Source organism: Delphinus delphis, chromosome 6 (genome assembly GCF_949987515.2).
Source record: "Delphinus delphis chromosome 6, mDelDel1.2, whole genome shotgun sequence".
Lineage (NCBI taxonomy): Eukaryota > Metazoa > Chordata > Mammalia > Artiodactyla > Delphinidae > Delphinus > Delphinus delphis.
The window spans coordinates 85,637,075-85,661,506 of record NC_082688.1 but is presented as its reverse complement, the minus strand read 5'-3'; positions in this window follow the sequence as shown (position 1 = coordinate 85,661,506).

The following is a 24,432-nucleotide window of genomic DNA, read 5'->3' as shown; positions in this document are numbered from 1 at the left end:
TGTGCATTTAGGATTAAACAACGCATGATAAGGGAAAACTTTTAACAATGGTACCAGAGCACCAAAGAAGAGAAACCCCCAAATATTCAAATTGGTTGTGTGTAAAAGTCATTCCCATCACTGTCACTTGAGAATCACCAACCTTTAAGACTATATCACTCTATGATATTATTGGAAGTGTAATTAATATGTGCCAGATTAATTTTGATCATGTTTTGTTTACTCCCCCACATATACCTACTTTGTGCTTTATACACTCATGCTCTAGAAAGCATTGCCACACGCTTAGGACTTTTTAAAAAATGTAAGGGATCCTGTATGCTTCCACAGGAGGGACTGCCTTTTGTTCATCACTCTATCAAGAGTCGTATTTTATAATCACATAATGAGTTCTTGGAACATTCTATCTAAAAGGATAAATGCAGGATTGCAACAAAATAATGTTATTAAAATTTGATAACCTGAAAACATCCATTTGTGGTTTTTTAGTACTTAAGTCTCCTTCAAGATAGTACTTGCAGTTGTCCTAAAGTGCATTATTTATGACTCTAGAGGAAGAGTAAAGAATTATAAGTTATTAAAAGAAATGTTGACCAGTACAATACAAACAGTGTGATTGCTTATGGCTTTCGCTTAGCTTAACCTTCTTTTTAGCCCCATAATATAGTAGAAAGGGCATGGGATTTGGAGTCCACCAGATTTGGGTTCAAAATTTTCTATTCCTTGATTTTTTAGCCAAATGACTGATGGCAGTATATTTATCCACTCTGAGGCTCAGATTCTTTACCTATGATATGGGAATAATAATTTTTAGTTTGAGCCAAATGATATTGCTGCTAGTCAACCATTTTTGACTTATAAAAATGACAATTGAATGTGGTTCAGCCTAGAATATACATTACAGGTTGGTGGGGAATTAAATATTCCTGAAGGTGAGGCACTTGGCTCACCACCAGCAACACTGTCAGCATTCACTGCATGCTAATTCTCTATTTTTTAATTTTATTTATTTATTTTTGGCTGCGTTGTGTCTTCATTGCTGCACGCGGGCTTTCTCTAGTTGAAGCGAGCAGGGGCTACTCTTTGTTGCAGTACGCGGGCTTCTCACTGCGGTGGCTTCTCTTGTTGCGGAGCACGGTCTCTAGGTGTGTGAGCTTCAGTAGTTGTAGCATGTGGGCTCAGTAGTTGTGGCTCTGGGGCTCTAGAGTGCAGGCTCAGTAGTTGTGGTACAAGGGCTTATTTGCTCCGCGGCATGTGGGATCTTCCCGGGCCAGGGCTTGAACCTGTGTTCCCTGCATCGGCAGGTGGATTCCTAACCACTGTGCCACAAGGGAAGTCCCAATGCTAATTCTCTTAATGCTAGGAGGATGTCATCGCGGGGTTCACTTCCCAGGTGTCCGACAGAAACCCAAGGCAGAAATTCTGGTCTAGGAGAGGAGACCTGGGCCCTCCCTGGCCACCTGCTCCTCAGCCAGCTGTGGGAAGGGACCTTCTAATTCCTCATCTATAAAGTACTGGGAGTTAAAGAATTGCTTAGCCCTCCTCAGTGCTAACTTTTTTGGTTCTGTAATTCCATGTTCATTGACATTGGTTAACTCCTGATTGAATTATGTGAGTTTTGATTGTTTTAATACATGAGCAAGTATTTGGGTACTCTCCTTAAATACCTGGGTTTTAGAGTTCGTTATGGTTAGTGTGTGTTTTGCTTAAACAACGCAGCCATTCTCACAGTCATTCTGGAAGGTGACTGTAGAGTCAAAGTCTACAGTAGATTTTGACTGTTGGCTCAAATGTGCTTTGTGGAATCATAAGTAGTTGGGAGAGGCAGGGCACTGTCAGCATTTATCCATTCATTCCACGAAATATTTGTGTCTGCTATTTGCCAGCCACTGTTTTGGGGATGTATGAAAGTGAACAAAACTCCCTGATCTTTGTAGAGAGAAAGATAGATGGTAAGCAAGAAATCAACCTAATAATGAGGGGAAAATATATTAGAAGGTGTTGGGACAGTGGTGAAAATAGAGTAGGGTAAGGTGCTAGGAGGCCAGCAGTGACCCAAACACTTTCAACCCCTTTTTGTAGTTCTCAAGATAGAGATTGGTCCTCTCTGAGCTTCCCTTCTGGCCTTTGAGGGAACCCTGCAGGCCACATTGATTCCACTGTGCCTTCAGCAGCTACCAGCTCCTGGTGGCAGCCACGGGGAATGGACTATTACAGACAGACCCCATGAGGCAGAAAACACTCACTCCTGCAAACTATACACCCACTGGAAATGACACGATCCATAATTTAGTTACATGTTCAGCTACATCTAGCCATTGAGCACACACATACACAGGATAAAGACTAGGACAGATTTCCTAATTTTTTGAAAACAGTTTCCTTAATTTTATGTGAAAAAGTAGCCTAGGAAATTCCAAGAAAGGTAGAAGGCCTCAGAGTACCAAATTCTCTTACCCTTGCTCTAGCCAGTGGCTTTCCAAGTGTCCTCCTAACAAGTAACATCAGTATCATCTGGGAATTTGTTTGGGCTGCAAATCCTCTGGACCAGAAACACTGGAGTAAGGCCCAGCAATTCGTGGTTTAATAAGCCCTCCAGGTGATTCTGATCCAAGATCATGTTTGAGAATCACTGCTAGACCATACTTATGAAAATAATTGATAATAAAAATAATGTTTTATAGTTTTAATAGTCATTTTCTCACTTGAGCTGTGCTACAACAGTACAGAATCAGCATAGCAGACACGCACATGAAAAAAGCAAAACAAAACAAAACAAATGAGGATACTTAGACTCAGAGAGTTTAAGTGAGTAACCCAGGATCACACAGCTAGTGAGCACTGAAGTAATGTCTTGGTGTTCTGTTTCCTTGTTCCTTCCGAGCTCTCTCCATTTCATTCTCAGCTCTCTCTTCTTTATCCACAATTTATATATACTGGAACTGAGATGCCTGCCTTATACCCTCATATCAGTAGGAGACAGAAAATAGAGATCCTAGTTGATATGGCAAAATATTGTTGACAAAAATCAGTGTCTGAACTGTAAGCTTCTTCAAGTGAAGGGCTTAGAGTTGCAGTTCAGTGTTTCTCTCTTTAATAAGAATAAAAGACCTTGCAAAGTTGGAAAATATTCACTCCAAGTAGCCTCTCGGGCTAGTTAGTGGTCTGACTGCTGTTTCCAGGATCCTTTGCAAAGGCCCCTAAGCCCAACGCACGCCATTGTACCAGAAGGATTCGCTGGCTGGTGGTGAAGTGTCTGTGTGGATGGTGTGGTTTTATGAACCACACTGCCATCTTCTGGGGATCTCACCTATAGCCAGCTGTTCCACTTTTAGTGCCAATGTTCCAAGTCAAAGATGGGTCCACTTATCTCAACTGGACCTACCTATTTCAATGAGCGGAAAAGATGACAATGATAATGATGATGATGATGATAAAATACAGAGGATACTGTGGTTTACAGCTGTTCTCACTGTTTTAAAAGCACATCCCATAAAGAGTACAGCTGAGCAAACAAAAAAAAGAGAAGAAAATACACAAGAGAGTTGCTGCTATTTTTAAAAGGTGGAAGTGGATGGAATGGCCAGGGGGAGGAAGTGAAGAAAACTTGAAAATATATGATCTTCAGTGATTGGCTCTGGAACACGGGAACATGGGCACTTTGTAAATTTTCTTCTTTGTTTTCCAAAATTTCTACGGTAAATGGTTTGTAGGGTATATTGTGGACTCTATTAGTTTGCTAGGGCTACTGTAACGAAGTACCACATAATGGGTGCCTGAAAACAACAGAAGTTTATCCTCTAACATTCTGGAGGACAGAAGTCTGGAAGCAAGGTGTCAGTAGGGCCATGCTCTCTCAGAGGCTCTAGGGGAGAGAATCTGTTCTGTGTCCTTCTCTCAGTTTCTGGTGTCATCGGCAATCCTCATCATCCCAAACTCTGCCTCTTCCGTCCTCATGTGGTGTTCTCTCTGTGCTTCTGGGTCTCTTCTCCTCTTATAAGGACACCAGTCATGTTGGATTAGGGTCCGCCTTACTCTGCCATGACCTCCTTTTAACTAATTACATTTACAGTGACCCTGTTTCCAAAGTCACATTCTGAGGTTCTGGGAAGTGCAGGAATTTGGGAGACAGTATCCAGCCCAGTACATGGTCATTGGGTTCAGACATCAGCTGAGCCACTAATGAGCTGTTTCACCCTGAGCAAGCTGCTGACTCTTTCTGAGCATCCGTTTTCTCATCTATAAAGTGAAGCCAAGAATATCAACCCCACAGGCCCTTTGAAGGGATGAATGTAAAGGGCTTAGCATATGCCTGGAGCAGAGTAAGTTCTCAGCAGGAGACAGCTATTTCACTCTCAGGAGGAAAAAAAAAAAAAGCTTAACAAATTTAAAGAGGGGAGAGAAAAGGGACACAATCTCTAGACCAAAACACGCCATTTAAATCCAGAGAACTTGGGGGAAAACAATTTCTACCTTTCTCTCTCACGTTATATTTAGTACTTAGTTAAAAAAAAAAAGAAAGAAATTTAGCCCAGGAGATACTGGGTTGTGGTTAACTGATTGTTTCCACTGCAAGAGGTAGTATTTGGGTCTGTTTCAGTCTCATGTGAGAGGCTCAGAAGAGAGACACTATTTTAAAATCTAAGAGTACCTGCAGCTCCCTTTCCCGTTCCCCCCACCCCCCTCCAGCTCTGTGCAAGCCTGACTCTCCAGGATTAGGTTCATTCTAACTTAACTTTATGGAAGTTTAGTTAGAATGTCCAAGACCTTTAGTGTTAATAGAAGGGACTTGTCAGAAAGTAGCCCCTTGTCAACCTGATCAAACTTCTCTTCATTAAGGCTGGGGACTGGGGACTTAGAGATATGTTATCTGGGAAGACCATGATATTGGCTTATTAGAAATCATTACCACTTTAGAATGCATCTGCTTTCCAGTAAATTAGAAGCTCAAGAGACTAGGACATTCTCAGGGGAGGAAAAAAGTTGAGAAATTTCCAGAGGCTGACTTGCTGCAGGGTACATGTTTACCTGAGAAAAGGTGGTAACTGAAAAAAGACCCTGGGGCATCAACTGTGGTATTTACATGTGCAAAATGTTTCATGTCTCCTCTAAAAATGTCCATGTGGCTCTGTGTATGCATATGTTTACAGAATGTGTAAATAAATATGAGTAGAATATGAAACACATGTGCCTGTGTTTATAAAATATGCATCCACTTATGTTAATGGAATTACTTCCATCTGAGAATAAATGGTCATTGTCTGCAGAAGCACTAGGAATTAGGGAGATTCCTGGAATTTTTATCCTTACGCTTGGAGAAACTGAGTCACTAAAGTAATGTTTTTGTCATGAAAGGCAGGAAATGTGGCTTATGCCAACATTGAAAACTTTATTACTTAAAGAGAATATAAGTTAGAAAGAAAGCTACTCTCAGAAATCCTACTTTCACAACAGAGGAACTTTTAAACTCAAATTCACATGCAGTGTTCGTTGCAGTAAGCATCCCATGTATTCGCATGTCCAGTTTTAGCAAACTTCTCCAGGCCTCCCAACAATTTAATGTGCAAAAAAATCCCAGGAGACCTTGTTTAAAATGCATATTTTTGTTAATTATATTAATCATGTAGCACAACACATCGCTAGTAATTATCTTATAACTGAAAGTGTGTATCTTTTTTTTTTTTTTACGGGCTCTAGGCACACAGGCTTCAGCAGTTGTGGCATGTGGGTTCAGCAGTTGTAGCTCGTGGGCTCCAGAGCACAGTCTTGGCAGTTGTGGTGCACGGGCTTCATTGCTCCATGGCACGTGGGCTCTTCCCGGACCAGGGCTCCAACCTGTGTCCCCTGCATTGGCAGGCAGATACCCAACCACTGTGCCACCAGGGAAGTCCCGAAAGTGTGTACCTTTTGACAATCTTCATCCAATATATATACTGGATATATCCAATATATAATTAACACTGCTGTATATTATATATGAAAGTTGTTAACAGAATAAATTCCAAGAGTTCTCATCATAAGGAAAAAAAATTTTTTTCTTTTTCTTTTATTTTGAAGCTACATGAGACAATGGATGTTCACTAAAATTATTGTGGTAATCATTTCATGATATATGTAAGTCAAATAATTATGATGTACACCTTAAACTCATACTGTGCTACATGTCAATTATATCTCAATAAAACTGGAAGGAAAAATGAAATTAATTAATTTAAAAAATAAAATGCATATTTCTGAACCCCACTTCCAAAAAGTCTAATTAATTAAGCCTGGGGACCACACTTTAAGAAACACGGCTCTAATGTTTGAGTGGTGGAATGAGGATCAGTTTTTTTAATGGGATGTGGGTAGGGAGGAACGTTTATATAGAAGATGACATGCAAACAAAAGGGAACAAAAGTCTGTCTACTCAATGCAACCCCAAAACCAATTCCACTGGCTGGCTAATAGGAGTTAAAGTTGTAGCTCAGCTGCTCAAACACAGGTCTGCAGAGACTGAGGTCCTTCTTCAGACAAATCAGTTCATGTAACCACAGCTGTATGCTAATCCAATGTCCACCTTTGGAGAAATAGGGCTTAATTTTAAAATTATGGGTTGCAACCTCATGATATCAATCTAATGGGTCTTGAGCAACATTTTTAAAAACTTTTGTTTTGAAATAGAGATACACAAGAAGTAGCAAAAATAGTTCAGAGAGGTCCCATGTATCCATCACCTAGTCTCCTTAAAGGCAGCATCTTATCGTCTATAGCACCTCATCAAAAGCAGGAAATTGACATTGGCAGAATACATTCACTATTACAGATTACTGACCTCACTCAGATTTCACCACTTTTTACGTGTACACCTTTATGTGTGTATGTATAATTCTATCACATGTACAGATTTGTATAACCACCGCCACTGTAATCAAGATACAGAACTCTCCCTCTCAATGAAAGTTGATGTTACCCCTTTATGGTTACCCTCTCTCCTATTCATAACTCCTGGAAACCACTGATCTGTTCTCCATTTGAGCAGTATTTTAAAAAATGAAATAGAATAGAACAAATGGAAAATAAGAGAAGAGAATAGAAATAAGAATGGAAACTAGGAGAAGAAATAGCTGAGTGCATTTCAAAGGGGAAGAGGAAGTTTTGATTTGGGAGACTTTTGTTTCTGTTATATGTATGTATGTATGTACTGGGCTGTGTTAGAAAATATATTTCTTAGGGAGAGTAACAGGCAAGAAAAAAAATTGAGAAATGCTATGATATTAGACAGCCTGCATCATCAGCAAAAGCTTCCTGCTTCCTGGGCTCACAGTCAATGAGTAGAGGCCTTTTCTGTTGGGTGATATCTGCTGTTGTCCTCCAGGTCCTTAGTTAATGACTGTCTGTTTCACATTTGGATGCAAATCCACCATCTGGACCCTAAGTGTTTGGATATTTCTGCTCAGACCTGCAGACCAGGAGACAAAGTGAACCAGAAGCAGGTAAAGGACCATGAGGGACTCAAGGACCATACAAGTTCCAGGCTTCCCTGCCCCCCTAGGCTCCCTTGGGGTCTAGAAGCTAACAGAAGCCAGCAGATAAACTCAACTCTACTGCCACCCCAAAGACTGTTCCAGTGAGCAGCTAAGGGTGTTCCTGGAACATTTGTTTCATTTATAAACCAATTTGTGGTGTGTGGTTCATACTCAGGCAATTTCAGGAAAACTTAAAAGGTTCATCACAATTTTAAATAAAAATATTTGTTAACGTTTTAAGTAATATATTTCATATTATTGACAGGGATAATATTTTGGTACTATTTGGTAATATTTCACCAAAATATATATATATATGGCTAGAAAGTAAATGGATTGATGCAGAGGTGAGGTTCCCCACTTTTTTCTTTTCTTGTTCCTTATTCCTAATGAATTAGAGCTTATTGTGAATGGTGCGTGTTTAGTGACTTTGTCAAACATGTTCAGAAACCACAGGGTTATTTCTCTGTAGGATGCCTGTTAGCGCCCTGCAGTTGTGATGTGGATGGGCTTCTTCTGCCCAAAAGCTGGAATATGGAATGTTTCAGCTCGGGAGACAGTGGTGAATGGTTGCGTGCCTAATCCATTCTTTGGCTGCATATATCCCTGGAAATAATTCCTTCACATTCTGTTGCAACATTTGGGCTTGAGTTTTTAAGTATATCCAACCTTATGCCATCGAGCTATTTCACCAACGAGCAAAGGAAAACACCTAGAGTTGGGGAGAGTCCAACTCTCAGGGACTGAGCCGCTTACAATAGAGCTTTGTCACCTTACAAAGTCCGGATAGCCTACTCTCAATGCTAAGAATTTTTACAGCCTGAAGTGACTGAATCAGGTACTGCAAGGTACTGAAAATTTCGCTGCCAGATGTCACTTGAACAAACTTTATGAAGTCACAGAAACAATCTTTACTAAAGTTATCATTCTTTACTTTAGAACCTCACGTGAGCATTCTTTACTTTGACAGCTGTTATATTGATTTTGGAAGAGCAATGTCACACGTTTACTGTCATTTTTTGCCACAGCTTTTTCTTTTTCAGTACATGCATTTGGATCACAGGTGCAATTTTCTCCGTTTTCTTAAATACTGACTCAGGATCAGAAGCATGCTATCGACCATTGGCTGTTCTCTGGGGATAACCCTGAGTGTGGATTGACATTCGATGTAGCCTCTTTTCTTTACCTGGCAATGTCCCTTCTTGTGGACACAGAGCCGATACCCCATCAGAACTGACCCCATGGCAGCTTTTCCAGGTCACATCACATCTCCCAGGTTATTTAACCAAACAGCCACACACACCATTTTTCCATAGCATGGGTTCTCATTGGTAATCAGCAACAACAAAGTCATTAATTCTTCTCCCTCATACAAACACTATGGCAGGGACCATGGTTTGTTGTCCCCACACTGTTTCCTCCTGGCTTTTCCCAGTGTGTCATTTCCAGGCTAACGTATTTAAGAGCTGATGTGCCTCCTCCGTCTCTTTCCATGCTGCAGTGATCTTGGAAGACCTTGTTCTACATGGCCCAGCTACAATACAGTAGGGGGTCACCCAGCTGCGTCAGACTTTATAAAGGCACAGTTTCAGGGTTTATTTGTTGTTACATGTAGTCTAGCCCTACTTGACTTTACACAGACCAAAAGTTGATTCATACTTTGGACACGAACACTTTTATCTAGCTTTAAAGTAAACTATCTGCTCATACGCATATGATAGCAATGGCTTTTCCACATTTTTACACCATTGAATTTTATGTGATGTCCACAGAGATGTTTTATATAGGAATTTACCCTGCTGTTTCTCCTGGCATGACATTTACAAATTTGGGACTGATTTTACAAGATTCTTGGCAGCAAAGCAAACTACTTGTTTTTATTAAAAGAAGTAGGAATTTGAATGGTGTCTCTATGGTTTTGGTCTCTTCTTTGGCCTTAGCAACAAAATTGAATACTGCAAAACATTACTTTGTGCTTATCCTAGAAAAACTCAATTGTTCTACTAGAGAGTTCAGAGTGTTTTATATAAAAATAAAGCAAGAGTTTGACAAAGTTTCATAGAAGACAGTACATGCTCAATTTGACTTTTCTTTTTCTGTTTCTTTTGTGAAACAATCACGTGTTTGATCCACATGGACTCATATTCCATATATACAAGAAATTCCTTACCCACTGCTTATATTTGGGAAGCTTTTCTGAATTGTAGTTTATGTTACCATGCTCATTACTCTGTTCATGCCTCAGTGAACCATTTGAAAACCAGTAACCCAGTTTCATAAATTGGGAATATAAAATAATTGTTTTAACCCAGGTCCTCAAGAAAGCAGAGCCTGAGACAAGGATTAAAGTTCTGGTAATTTATTTGGGAGCTGCAAACCTAGGGCAGTGAGGGTGAGGGAAGAGGGGGTCTGTGAAGCAAGGAAAGATATAAATCAATGTGAGGTAACACATTACTGCACTGGCCATGGCATCACAATGAGTCACAAAGAAAAAGAGCTACTGTACAGCAGGTGTGGTCACTTCCCAAGGGGGCTTCTCTGGAAGGGTTATAACTCTATGGAAGAGGGGGAATCTATCCGCCCAGCTCCTTCCTGTCTCCTGTATCCCAGTGGTCAGTGTATACCCCTAGATGGCCAAATGCCTGTCACTTCTGGGTTGTGCCATCTAGACCCTTGGTGGCTTCTAAGTCTCTTTTTTGTCCTCTGTCAAATGAAGACAATTACATGATCTCCTTGTGAGGTGTTTGGAGGGTTAAACAGGACAAAGAATTTAAAAGCTTAACAATTGCAGGTATTCAAATAAATGACTGCTAAAGGAAAAGATGATAGGAACTCCTAGGTGCTCAGCCTTTGACCAGAGTGCCTATTCATCTGTGAAATGATGAGGAACTTGCAACCAGCCAGACAGAAAGGAAGAGTGGAGACAGCTCGGTGTGGTGACAGACTTGGAACCTGGTCCAATAGTGATGTACAGCTATTTTGACCATATTCATGAGAGTGGACAGAAAGGATGGGTTCCAAAACTGTTTCAGCAGGAATAATAATAAGCAAAAATTAAATAACTTTGGAAGGAAAAGACCTGCTCGGCAGTGGCCAAACACAATACCTTATAATGGCTTCTTCAGAAAAATGTCTATTTCAACATTGTTCCGGGAATTCAGAGAATGCTGGAAATCACTTATTTGACCCTGTTTCTGCCTTTTTTTTTTTTTTTTTTGTAAATATCATATAGACCAAGAGCAAAAGTTTACATCTCCATCTGTTGTCTCACTGGGGCAGAGCTGTTCCTTTAAATCTGGGAGGTAAGAACATCAAAGTTCCCAGAGCTGTCTCTATTCCTCCACACAGAATTCTCTTATTTTGAATGGCATAGTCACAGGTTTCACTACAGAGTGGCAACCCCATTGCATTTCAGCCAAGAAACTCACACTTAGAAAAAATATTTCCAAGCCCTGATGAAAACAGATCCAGTGGTAACACAGCCAAATTAAACACTGAAGTCAAGACATTTAAAAATCGGTATCCTCATGTTGCATGCTACTTCTTTACATGGCATGCAACTGAATACCTTAAATCTCTGTTGAGTTCGTTAAGAACATGACTTTTCATTCAGCAAATACTCCTTGAGATTTCGTGTAGTGCTATGGACATTAACAGGCAAGCATTGCATATCATTTGAACTTTCTATTATTGAGTGAAAAATATGTGACAGTTAACTAATACAGTAGTGAAAAGGATGTTATAAGGCAGTATGCGATTCTGGACTACTGAGTGGTAAAGATAGCTAATTCCAATGCCAAAAACTCGGTCTCTGTGCAGCGGTGCCAAATCGAGTCACCGAGACAGACTTTTGGGTGAAGTAGAAAAGAATAGCTTTATTGCTTTGCCTCAAAACTGTGTGTCCCAACACAGGAGGATTCGGTAAGGAGTTTTATAGCAATGGTTCAAGGGCAGGGTTGCTGATAAAGATGAGGGTGTGTGCAGGGTCTGCACTCCTTTAATCTCGTCTCAGGTGGTCTCCTAATCTTGATGAGCTTCTCTGATTTCTTTAACCTTGCCTCAGGTGGTTTCTTGGCTGCTCCTCCCTTGATTAAAAGCAAGGATGTAGGGCTTCGCTGGTGGTGCAGCGGTTGAGAGTCCGCCTGCGAGTGCAGGGGACTTGGGTTCGTGCCCCGGTCCAGGAGCGGCTGGGCCCGTGAGCCATGGCCACTGAGCCTGCGCGTCCGGAGCCTGTGCTCCGCAATCGGAGAGGCCAAAACAGTGAGAGGCCCGCGTACTGCAAAAAAAAAAAAAAAAAAAAAGCAAGGATGTGATTGCCATAAAAGTCAAGATAATGATTATCTCTGGAGTAGGGAGGTGGAAGGGAATTATGATGAAAAAAGGATACAAGATGACATTCTGAGGCATTGGTGATGTTCTTTAAACAGTACATTTGTGTTTTATAAACTTCTACGTATGCTTCACAATTAAAAGTTAAAAAAAAAAACCCCAACCACATTAGTCAAAATTCAAAAATCTTATCCTCTTGGAACAAAAAAGTACATAAATAGAAAAATAGATGAATTTCAAGTAAAATCTGAGGTGTAATTAATAATGTACCAGTGTTAATCTCACAGTTTTGATGCATGTCCTATGGTGTGTAAGATGTTAAAAATCTAGGAGGATTTTTGGCGTCAGGAGCAGAAAGGTGCTTCAATCTGTCTGAGAAGCCAACAAAACTGGGCATAGGAAAACCACAGCACCACTGGAGACTGTAAATGTTAGAGTTTACAAGAAAGCACCAACAGAGGAACAAGGAAGGACACAGGAGGACCTTCAAGATGGCAGAGGAGTAAGATATGGAGATCAACTTCCTGCCCACAAATACATCAAAAACACATCTACATGTGAAACAACTCCTACAGAACACCTACTGAATGCTGGCAGAAGACCTTAGACTTCCCAAAAGGCAAGAAACTCCCCACGTACCTGGCCGTGTGGCTGACAGGGTTTTGTTGCTCTGGCTGGGTGTCAAGCCCCAGCCTCTGAAGTGGGAGAGCTGAGTTCAGGACATTGGACCACCAGAGACCTCCCAGCTGCACGTGACATCAATTGGCGAGAGCTGTCCCAGAGATCTCCATGTCAACGCTAAGACCCAGCTCCACTCAAAGACCAGCAAGCTACAGTGCCGGACACCCCATGCTAAAAAACTAGCAAGACAGGAACACAACCCCACTCATTAGCAGAGAAACTGCCTAAAATCATAGTAAGTTCACAGATACCCCAAAACACACCACCGGACGTGGTCCTGCCCACCAGAAAGACATGATCCAGCCTCATCCACCAGAACACAGGCACCAGTCCACTCCACCAGGAAGGCTACACAACCCACGGAACCATCCTTACCCACTAGGGACAGACACCAAAAACAACAGAAACTATGAACCTGCAGCCTGCGAAAAGGAGACCCCAAACACAGTAAATTAAGCAAAATAAGATGGAGAAATACACAGCAGATGAAGGAGCAAGGTAAAAACCCACCAGACCAAACATGAAGAGGAAATAGGCAGTCTACCTGAAAACAAATTCAGAGTAATGATAGTAAAGATGATCCAAAATCTTGGAAATAGAATGGAGAAAATACAAGAAGCATTTAACAAGGACCTAGAAGAACTAAAGAGCAAACAGTGATGAAAAACACAATAAATGAAATTTAAAATTCTCTAGAAGGAATCAATAGCAAAATAACTGAGGCAGAAAAATGGATAAGTAACCTGGAAGATAAAATAGTGGAAATAACTATCACAGAGCAGATTAAAGAAAAAGAATGAAAAGAATTGAGGAGAGTCTCAGAGACCTCTGTCACAACATTAAATGCACTAACATTCGAATTATAGGGGTTCCAGAAGAAGAGAAAAAGAAAGGGACTGAGAAAATATTTGAAGAGATTATAGTTGAAAAATTCCCTAATATGGGAAAGAAAATAGTCAATCAACTCCAGGAATCACAGAGAGTCCCATACAGGATAAATTCAAGGAGAAACACACCAAGATACATATTAATCAAACTAACAAAAATTAAATACAAAGAAAAAATATTAAAAGCAGCAAGGGAAAAGCAACAAATAACATCCAAGGGAATCCCCATAAGGGTAACAGCTGATCTTTCAGCAGAAACTCTGAAAGCCAGAAGGGAGTGGCAGGACATATTTAAAGTGATGAAAGGGAAAAACCTACAAGCAAGATTACTCTACCTAGCAGGGATCTCATTCAGATTCGACAGAGAAATTAAAACCTTTACAGACAAGCAAAAGCTAAGAGAATTCAGCACCACCAAACCATCTTTACAACAAATGCTAAAGGAACTTCTCAAGGCAGGAAACACAATAGAAGGAAAAGGCCTACAATAACAAACTCAAAACAATTAAGAAAATGGTAATAGGAACATACATATCAATAATTACCTTAAATGTAAATGGATTAAATACTCCAACCAAAAGACATAGACTGGCTGAATGGATACAAAAACAAGACCCGTATATATGCTGTCTACAAGAGACCCACTTCAGACCTAGGGACACATACAGACAGAAAGTAAAGGGATGGGAAAAGATATTCCATGCAAGTGGAAATCAAAAGAAAGCTGCAGAAGCAATTACCATATCAGACAAAAATAGACTTTGATATAAAGACTATTACAGGAGACAAAGAAGGACACTACATAACGATCAAGGGATCAATCCAAGAAGAAGATATAACAATTGTAAATATTTATGCACCCAACATAGGAGCACCTCAATACATAAGGCAAATGCTAACAGCCATAAAGGGGAAATCGACAGTAACACAATCATAGTAGGGGACTTTAACACCCCACTTTCACCAATGGGCAGATCATCCAAAATGAAAATAAATAAGGAGACACAAGCTTTAAATGATACATTAAATAAGATGGACTTAATTGATATTTGTAGGACATTCCATCCAAAAACAGCAGATTACACTTTCTTCTCAAGTGCTCATGGAATATTTTTCAGGATAGATCACATCTTGGGTCACAAATCAAGCCTTAGTAAATTTAAGAAAATTGAAATTGTATTAAGTATCTTTTCTGATCACAACGCTATGAGCCGAAATATCAATTACAGGAAAAAAATCTGTAAAAATTACAAACACATGGACCCTAAACAATATGCAACTAAATAACCAAGATATCACTGAAGAAATCAAAGAGGAAACAAAAAAGTACCTAGAAACAAATGACAATGAAAACAAGACGACCCAAAACCTATGGGATGCAGCAAAAGCAGTTCTAAGAGGGAAATTTATAGCAATACAATCCCACCTCAAGAAACAAGAAACATTTCAAATAGACAACCTAACCTTACACCTAAAGCAATTAGAGAAAAAAGAAGAAAAAACACCCAAAGTTAGCAGAAGGAAAGAAATCATAGAGATCAGATCAGAAATAAATGAAAAAGAAATGAAGGAAATGATACCAAAGATCAATAAAACTAAAAGCTGGCTCTTTGAGAAGATAAGCAAAATTGATAAACCATTAGCCAGACTCATCAAGAAAAAAAGAGAGAAGACTCAAATCAACAGAATTAGAAATGAAAAAGGAGAAGTAACAACTGACCCTGCAGAAATACAAAGGATGATATGAGATAACTACAAGGAACTATATGCCAATAAAATGGACAACCTGGAAGAAATGGACAAATTCTTAGGAAAAGCACAACCTTCCAAGACTGAACGAGGAAGAAATAGAAAATATAAACAGACCAAACACAAGCACTGAAATTGAAACTGTGATTAAAAATCTTCCAACAAACAAAAGCCCAGGACCAGATGGCTTCACAGGTGCATTCTATCAAACATTTAGAGAAGAGCTAACACCTATCCTTCTCAAACTCTTCCAAAATATAGCACAGAGAGGAACACTCCCAAACTCATTCTATGAGGCCACCATCACACTGATACCAAAACCAGACAAAGATGTCACACACACACACAAAAAAAACTACAGGCCAATATCACTAATGAACATAGATGCAAATCCTCAACAAAATACTAGCAAACAGAATCCAGCAGTACATTAAAAGGATCATACACCGTGATCAAGTGGAGTTTATCCCAGGAATTCAAGGATACTTCAATATGCGAAAATCAATGCATGTGATATACCATATTAACAAATTGAAGAATAAAAATCATATGATCATCTCAATAGATGCAGAAAAAGCTTTTGACAAAATTCAACACTCATTTATGATAAAAACCCTCCAGAAAGTAGACATAGAGGGAACTTACCTCAACATAATAAAGGCCATATATGACAAACCCACAGCCAACATCATTCTCAATGGTGAAAAACTGAAACCATTTCCTCTAAGATCAGGAACAAGACAAGGTTGCCCACTCTCACCACTATTATTCAATATATTTATATAAGCCACAGCAATCAGAGAAGAAAAAGAAATCAAAGGAACCCAAATCGGAAAAGAAGTAAAGCTGTCACTGTTTGCAGATGACATGATACTATATGTAGAGAATCCTAAAGATGCTACCAGAAAACTAGTAGAGCTAATAAATGAATTTGGTAAAGTAGCAGGATACAAAATTAATGCCCAGAAATCTCTTGCATTCCTATACACGAATGATGGAAAACCTGAAAGAGAAATTAAGGAAACACTCCCATTTACCACTGCAACAAAAAGAATAAAATACCTTACAATAAACCTAGCTGAGGAGACAAAAGACCTGTGTGAAGAAAACTATAAGACACTGATGAAAGAAATTAAAGGTGATACAAACGGATGGAGAGATATACCATGTTCGTGGATTGGAAGAATCAACATTGTGAAAATGACTACACTACCCAAAACAATCTACAGATTCAATGCAATTCCTATCAAACTACCAATGGCATTTTTCACAGAACTAGAAGAAAAAATTTCACAATTTGTATGGTAACACAAAAGACCCCGAATAGCCTAAGCAATGTTGAGAAAGAAAAACGGAGCTGGAGGAATCAGGTTCCCTGACTGCAGACTGTACTGCGAAGCTACAGTAATCAAGATAGTATGGTGCTGGCACAAAAACAGAAATATAGATCAATGGAACAGGATTGAAAGCCCAGAGGTAAACCCACATACATATGGTTATCTTATCTTTGATAAAGGTGGCAAGAATATACAATGGACAAGACAGCCTCTTCAATAAGTGGTGCTGGGAAAACTGGACAGCTACATGTAAAAGAATGAAATTAGAACACTCCCTAACACCATACAGAAAAATAAACTCGAAATGGATTAAAGACCTAAATGTAAGGCCAGACACTCTAAAACTCTTAGAGGAAAACATAGGCAGAACACTCTATGACATAAATCACAGCAAGATCCTTTTTGACCCACCTCCTAGAGAAATGGAAATTTAAAAAAAATAAACAAATGGGACCTAATGAAACTTAAAAGCTTTTGCACACCAAAGTAAAACATAAACAAGACGAAAAGACAACCCTCAAAATGGGAGAAGATATTTGCAAACAAAGCAACTGACAAAGGATTAATCTCCAGAATATACAAGCAGTTCATGCAGCTCAATATCAAAAAACCAACAACCCAATCCAAAAATGGGTGGAAGACCTAAATAGACATTTCTCCAAAGAAGATATACAGATTGCAAACAAACACATGAAAGGATGCTCAACATCAGTAATCATCAGAGAAATGTAAATCAAAACTACAATGAGGTATCACCTCACACCGGTCAGAATGGCCATCATCAGAAAATCTACAAACAGTAAATTCTGGAGAGGGTGTGTTGAAAACGGAGCCCTCTTGCACTGTTGATGGGAATGTAAATTGATACAGTCACTGTGGAGAACAGTATGAAGGCTCCTTAAGAAAATAAAAATAGAACTACCATATGACCCAGTAATCCCACTACTGGGCATATACCATAATTCCAAAAGAGTCATGTACCACAATGTTCACTGCAGCACTCTTTACAATAGCCAGGACATGGAAGCAACCTAAGTGTCCAATGACAGATGAATGGATAAAGAAGATGTGGCACATACATACAATGGAATATTACTCAGCCATAGAAAAAGCGATATTGAGTTATTTGTAGCGAGGTGGATGGACATAGAGTTTGTCATACAGGCTGAAGTAAGTCAGAAAGATAAAAACAAATACCATATGCTAACACATATATATGGAGTCCAAAAAAAAAAAGTGATCTGAAGAACCTAAGGGCAGGACAGGAATAAAGACACAGACGTAGAGAATGGACTTGAGTACATGGGGAGGGGGAAGGGTAAGCTGGGATGAAGTGAGAGAGTGGCATTGACATATATACACTATGAAATATAGAATAGATAGCTAGTGGGAAGCAGCCACATAGCACAGGGAGATCAACTCAGTGTTTTGTGACAACCTAGGGGGGTGGGATAGGGAGGGAGGGAGGGAGACGCAAGATGGAGGGGATATGGGGATATATGTATACATATAGCTGATTCACTTTGTTATACAGCAGCAACTAACACAACAATGTAAAGCAATTATACTCCAATAAAGATATTTTTTTAAAAAAGAAAAAAAAGTAAAAAGCAAACAAAAAACAACAAAATAAAACCAAAAAAAATCAAGGAAACTGGGTGAGGGATATATGAAGTCTCTCTGAACTCTGTAGCTTTCAATAAATGTGAAATTAGTTCAAAATAAAAATTTCATTTTAAACAAATCTCATCCTGGGACTTCCCTGGTGGTCCAGTGGTTAAGACTCCGTGCTCCCAAAGCAGGGGCCCTGGGTTCAATCCCTGGTCAGAGAGCTAGATCTCACATGCTGCGACTAAAGATCTTGCGTGCCACAGCTGAAGATCCCACATGCCGATACTAAGACCCGGCGCAGCCCAATACATTAATTAATTAATTAATTAATATTTAAAAGACAAAACAAAACAAGCCAAATCCAAATCTCATCCTAACATTTGTAAATGTTTTTCTCCAATCTTTCATCTTTTTCTAAGTTTCACTTGATCTTCTTTTGCTAATATGAGCAATAGCTATGAAAACCAGAGCTAATAATTGCAAAGCATTTATTTTATGCAAAGCACTGCTCTAAACACTTAATCAGTATTCACTCATTTCATCCTAACTGAATTCCAAGAGTTAGATGTGATTACTATCTCCATTTTTCCGATGGTGAAATAGAGACAGAGAGCTGTGTGTGAGGACTAGCCCAGCTGGCAGGCAGCAGAGAGGGTAAAACACCAGCAGTGGCAACAGTCTGGCTCCACAGTCTGTGCTCGTAATATACTAGCATTACTGAGAGTTTGGGAAGTACAGAAAAGTATGAAGAAACAGAAAAAAAAAACAGATGCAACCACTATTTTTTACTGTAGCATGCTTCCTTCCTGCCTTATTTTCTCTGTGTATTTTAATTGGGTAGACATCATTTGTAGCCAAATTTTCTTTTTACTCTAAACATCATGTCATAAGCATTTTTCATCCACTAAAAATCTAAACAAAGCATTAAAGGCTACACAGTATTCTGTGTATAGACACGCTATGCTTTACATACCTGTATCTAGAATGCTGGACGTTTAGGTTGTTTCCTTTGTCATTCTATACAAAGCTGTCATGAATATCCTCATTCTTTTTTTTTTTTTTTTTTTTTGCGTTATGTGGGCCTCTCACTGTCGTGGCCTCTCTCGTTGCGGAGCACAGGCGCCGGACGTGCTGGCTCAGCGGCCATGGCTTATGGGCCTAGCCGCTCCGCGGCATGTGGGGTCTTCCCGGACCGGGGCACGAACCCGTGTCCCCTGCATCGGCAGGCAGACTCTCAACCACTGCGCCACCAGGGAAGCCCGAATATCCTCATTCTTAATTCATGTTTCCTTTTTTGAGTATTTGTTCAATTTCTTCTTTTTTTGTCACTGACTTTTTCTGTTTTTCTTACCATAACTTACTATACCAAGCAATTCTATAAATTCACAGGGTACCATTTTAGTATAAATATTTGAAAGCTTTTAAAACTCTCTATCCTATACCATTCAAGAGTGAATGGCAGCTTTTCCATGCTATGGAAATGAGGTGAATAATACCTTTCTTTACATGTGATAGAAGGGAGGTTCCAAAGTGAAATGGGATAGAGACAATGACAGTAATAACTAAGGATGAGAACACAAGTAACAGCTCGAAGCTTCCAGTGATGTAGCAACCGCTCTTGGCATGCCGTATCTCACTTATTCCCCTAACCTGTACCATAGGTAGACATTTCTATCTCCACTTTACAGATGAGGAAACTGAAGCCCAAACCCAGAAGGAGTGTGCAAGGAAATAGGGATGATATGGGAGGGGGAGAAACTGTGCAGACAAAACCCCTTGGGATATGTGTCTCTGAGCACTTAAGCCAGAGTTGTACTGAATATTTACAGGAAAACACACACACACACACACATCCCTTCAGGGTTGGAATCTTCAATTTATGACATTCTAACACAGATATTTGCATTAATTCAATCCACTTGGGGTGAGGCTGGGGTGGGAGTGTGGTGCCTGTAAATCTAGCACCTGAGTTTGTCAGACACAGGGAACACCAGACCCCACCCCAGGCCCACTGACTCAGGATCTGTATTTTAACAAGATCCCAGGAGATCTGTGTGCACATCAAAGTCTGAGAAGCACTGCTCTAAGAGTTTATTAAGAAGGATTTTCTTTCTTTTTTTTTTTTTTAAAGAAGGATTTTCTTAGGGTGTGTTTGAGCCCAGTGCAACACCTACAAGCCATGAAACACATTATCCAGCTCGGTATGTTCACAAAACTTGCGCAAAGAATGTTGGCTGACAGCAGAGGCTGTCTAGGGACTCTTGGAAAGGCAGGTGTGGGATCAGAGAACTTCAGCTCTGCCAACATTTTCCTGCCCTATTCCTACTTCTAACTGCAGCGGATTCCAATGTACTCTAAGGTTCCAAGGTGGGATGGGTTGAAGGGCATCTGGGGGAGTCCTATAAATAGAAAACAGCTGAGCCCCAGCTGCTGCTAGTATAAACTTCCCGGAAAAGACAAAGACCGCAAAGCCAAAACAATGCTTCATGGGGGAGGTAAGGGGCAGGAGGAGGATCTCTCCTCGTGCTTTTTACAGAAGTGAATTTTTCTTTCAAGAACTGACAAGATCTTTAGAAAGGGTGTAGTTCAACCTCCTTGTTTTACATGGGAAAGAACCAAGAGCTTTTACTGTGATCACACAGCTACTAACAAGGGGCAGAGTCGGTGTTCACATTTGGTTCCTTGGCTTCCAAGCCCAGTCTGGCCCCACATCACAGGTGATGCTAGAATGGGCTGGTACTCAGCAGCCATTTCCAGCTCCTTCTAGCATGCTTTCCTGCACCTCCTTCAGAAGTAAGAAACCTCCTTTTCAGACTCTCCTACAGTTGGATTCTGGGTACGATTTGGGTTACGTGGATTAGATGCACTCCCACGATGCCTGAAGGTGGATTAGCGCGACGCATCTTTCTGTTCTCTCTGCTGGCAAACTCAGCAACGGAGGTGGATTGCCGCACAGCCGCCTGGGAGTCAAGAGACGTGGAGGGATACTAGTTTTGCCAGCGCAGATCTAGGACGAGAGATGTGGCTCTGAGGGCTGAGGCTGCCGCGAGGCTTTCTCATCCCTGACTTGCATCGAAAGTACACCCCAAGGCTATAGTCCCAGGCGGCTTCCTGATTCCCCATATTTCTGAGGTTGCTGAGGCAGCAGCTCCTGGAGGGCTATTCCTCCAAACCCTCTGATGATTCTGTAAGCACATAACTCACAGTATGAAGTCCCTTTGTGCTTAATGTGCCTAGGGCATTTCTATTTTCTGCTGCTGAACCCTGATGAAAATATTCACTCTCTTAAGTGTGACGCATAAATTTACAGTAAATTATATTAGGAAGGAGCTGCGCAAAAACCCATTTTTTCCTTCTCTCTCTGAATACTAACACACAGTATTTGAAACACAAATGTTTCACAACGCACGATTATTTTGGAATTTATATTATGTCGTCACCTAAACTTCCTGGAACTGTAGGTTATTGGAATATAAACATTGTCATAGGGCTTCCCTGGTGGCTCAATGGTTGGGAGTCCACCTGCCAATGCAGGGGACACGGGTTCAAGCCCTGGTCCGGGAGGATCCCACATGCTGTGGAGCAACTAAGTCCGTGCGCCACAACTCCTGAGCCTGAGCTCTAGAGCCCCTGAGCCTCAACTACTGAGCCCACGTGCCACAATTACTGAAGCCTTCACGCCTAGAGCCCATGTTCCACAACAAGAGAAGCCACCGCAGTGAGAAGCCTGCGCACCACAACAAAGAGTAGCCTCCGCTGCCGCAACTAGAGAAAAGTCCATGTGCAGCAGCAAAGACCCAACGCAGCCAAAATTAAAATAATTAAAATAAATAAATTTTAAAAATAAACAAACATTGTCATACATCAAAACTCTAGGTATCAGGGAAAATGTCAGAGGTTTCATTTAATTTGAAATAGTAGTGCTTGCTGACAGAACAAATAAACTTGACTCAACAAGAGTTACTGGGGGATAGGAAAATTTCAATTTTTCTTCTGAACATTTGTATGCAACATTTCTAATGCTGAGTCCTTTTTATTTTCTTACAGTGCAGCTTGCATTCATTCATATGGCATATTTGGCTCAAAAGGTTTGAAATTAATCATTTAGAGAAAACATTTATTTCAAAATTCTAGCTTATTTTAATAATAATAATAATAGCTGTTATTTACTGAGATTTTCTATGCTCCAATCACTGTGCTAAGTGCATTCTATCTTGTGGGCATTATTGTGTTGAATGTTTCCATAAAGGAGATGTTATTATTTCCATTTTACAGATGATGGAAATGAGATTCAGTGAGATTAAGCATGTTGCTCAAGGGTACACAACTAGTAATTGACAAAGCTGGCGTTTGAACTACTCCTTTTTGACTCGAAAGCTCATAAGCATTCTACCATCATCTCCCCAAATAGCACCTGCCTGAGAGAATAGGACGTTTAGGATTTCACATAACTTTAAGAAGTTCAAGATGTCTGCTGTAAGTTCTAATGCAACTAAAGGATGCTAAGGGAATGGCTTCCTTTAAATAAAAAAAAAAAAAATCTTATTCCCTTTCCTGGTAAAAATTTTGGTCATGTAAACTTTTTATATATGTCTTAATTCATGGAGTTCTAGAGAGAGGTGTTAGTAATAGGTACTCGTGAAAGGTAAACTAGACCAAGGTGGGAGGACAGGAAATTTGCCTTTTTGTTTCTCCCTCTTGACTACCTGAGGATTCTGTGCCATCCACATTTTGACAAAGGTTCATGAGGATCTAGGATCTGACGCTTGCTGGATCTCACTCCAGGTGGGTGTGAGGTGCAAACTCATTAGTCATCAGGAAAAGCCCTCATCCTCACCTCCATCCCCCAAAGTAGCTTTGTGCACATCCCTGCAACATCCGTCGTTTTCAGTGCTGTGCTAAGAGGCGCCTCAGAGATAACCTTATCTGTAGAAAAATGATCTTTCCTGTTTGCTCAACATTTATGACAAAAGGAGTGTGGGGAAGCAAGACTGCCACCCACAGCAAAGCGCTTTATTCACCGGGGCGTTGGAGTCGAGACCTTGGCAACTGGGTGCTGGAAGACTTGGGCTGGGTTTAGTTTTGAATGTTGCCCCATACCAAGTCCAACAGTTACGTGGCTGCAAACAAATGCTGGCTCCCCTTCCCTGAGTACGGACGTCATGAGGGGTCGGGTCCCAGTTGTTCAGTGGTTGCATCAGCGGCTTTTTGCAAGAATAGCTGACACCAAGAGCTATTTTCCTGCGTTGCAGGCTCGAGGCCCCCAAAGCCCACAGGGCCTGCAGAAGTTCCCCTTACATCTGGACCTTGCACTCCAAATCAAACACCACCCACTCTGCAGCACAGAAATAGCTGATTTGGCTTTCGGTGACCCTTCAGACACGACCTTTCTCCTATATTCTCTAAGCTTGTTTTTAATAAATGTTTAACTTCTTGATTAATTTCCTTAATTTCTGAGGGCAGTTTTTCACAACTGAGATAATGTGTTCTAAATGCTTGCTGAGCTGTTGGCGCACTTGAAACTGTAAACACTTCAGACTGCTTTTTGTCTCCCTAACACTCTCCCTTATTATGTGGGCTTGCATCGCCGCTGAAATTGAGGCTTTATTCTTTCCGCCATCTGCATAATTGCCAGTGTTTAGAGATGCTTGCTTCTCCCTTTCTTTGCCACTGGGAAAAGAATTGTTTGTTCAACCTTCACTAAATTAGTATTTTTCTGGCTGCTTATCTCTCATTTCTTGAAGAGTGGTATGTAATTAACTCCAAAATTTTGACGGTTTTTCACGTTACTGTCTTTTCTTTGGCAGTTCACGTGCTTTCTACTTTCTTTCTCCCGGATCTGTTTATCTCAGGAAGGGGGACTTCTCACTCACATCTTTGTTCCATTTGCTTTTTATTTTTAATATTATTATTATTATTTGCGGTACGCGGGCCTCTCACTGTTGTAGCCTCTCCCATTGCAGAGCACAGGCTCAGGACGCGCAGGCTCAGCGGCTATGGCTCACGGGCCCAGCTGCTCCACGGCATGTGGGATCTTCCCAGACCGGGGCACGAACCCGTGTCCCCCGCATCGGCAGGCGGACTCTCAACCACTGCGCCACCAGAGAAGCCCTCCATTTGCTTTTTAAAAGGCTTTGTGGTTATTTGGAAGAAGGGAATGTTATCTGCTCCCGTAGAGCCTGAACCACCGGCTCCTTTGTTGTTTTGCCTGCACTCCCTGGGCCACATCCCCCATCCTTGGGATGCAGGTATTGGACTTGGAGGCGCCGCGTAATCCCATAATGGAACCACATTTAAAAGCCGGACGAATTCCTCAGAGTACTATTTCTG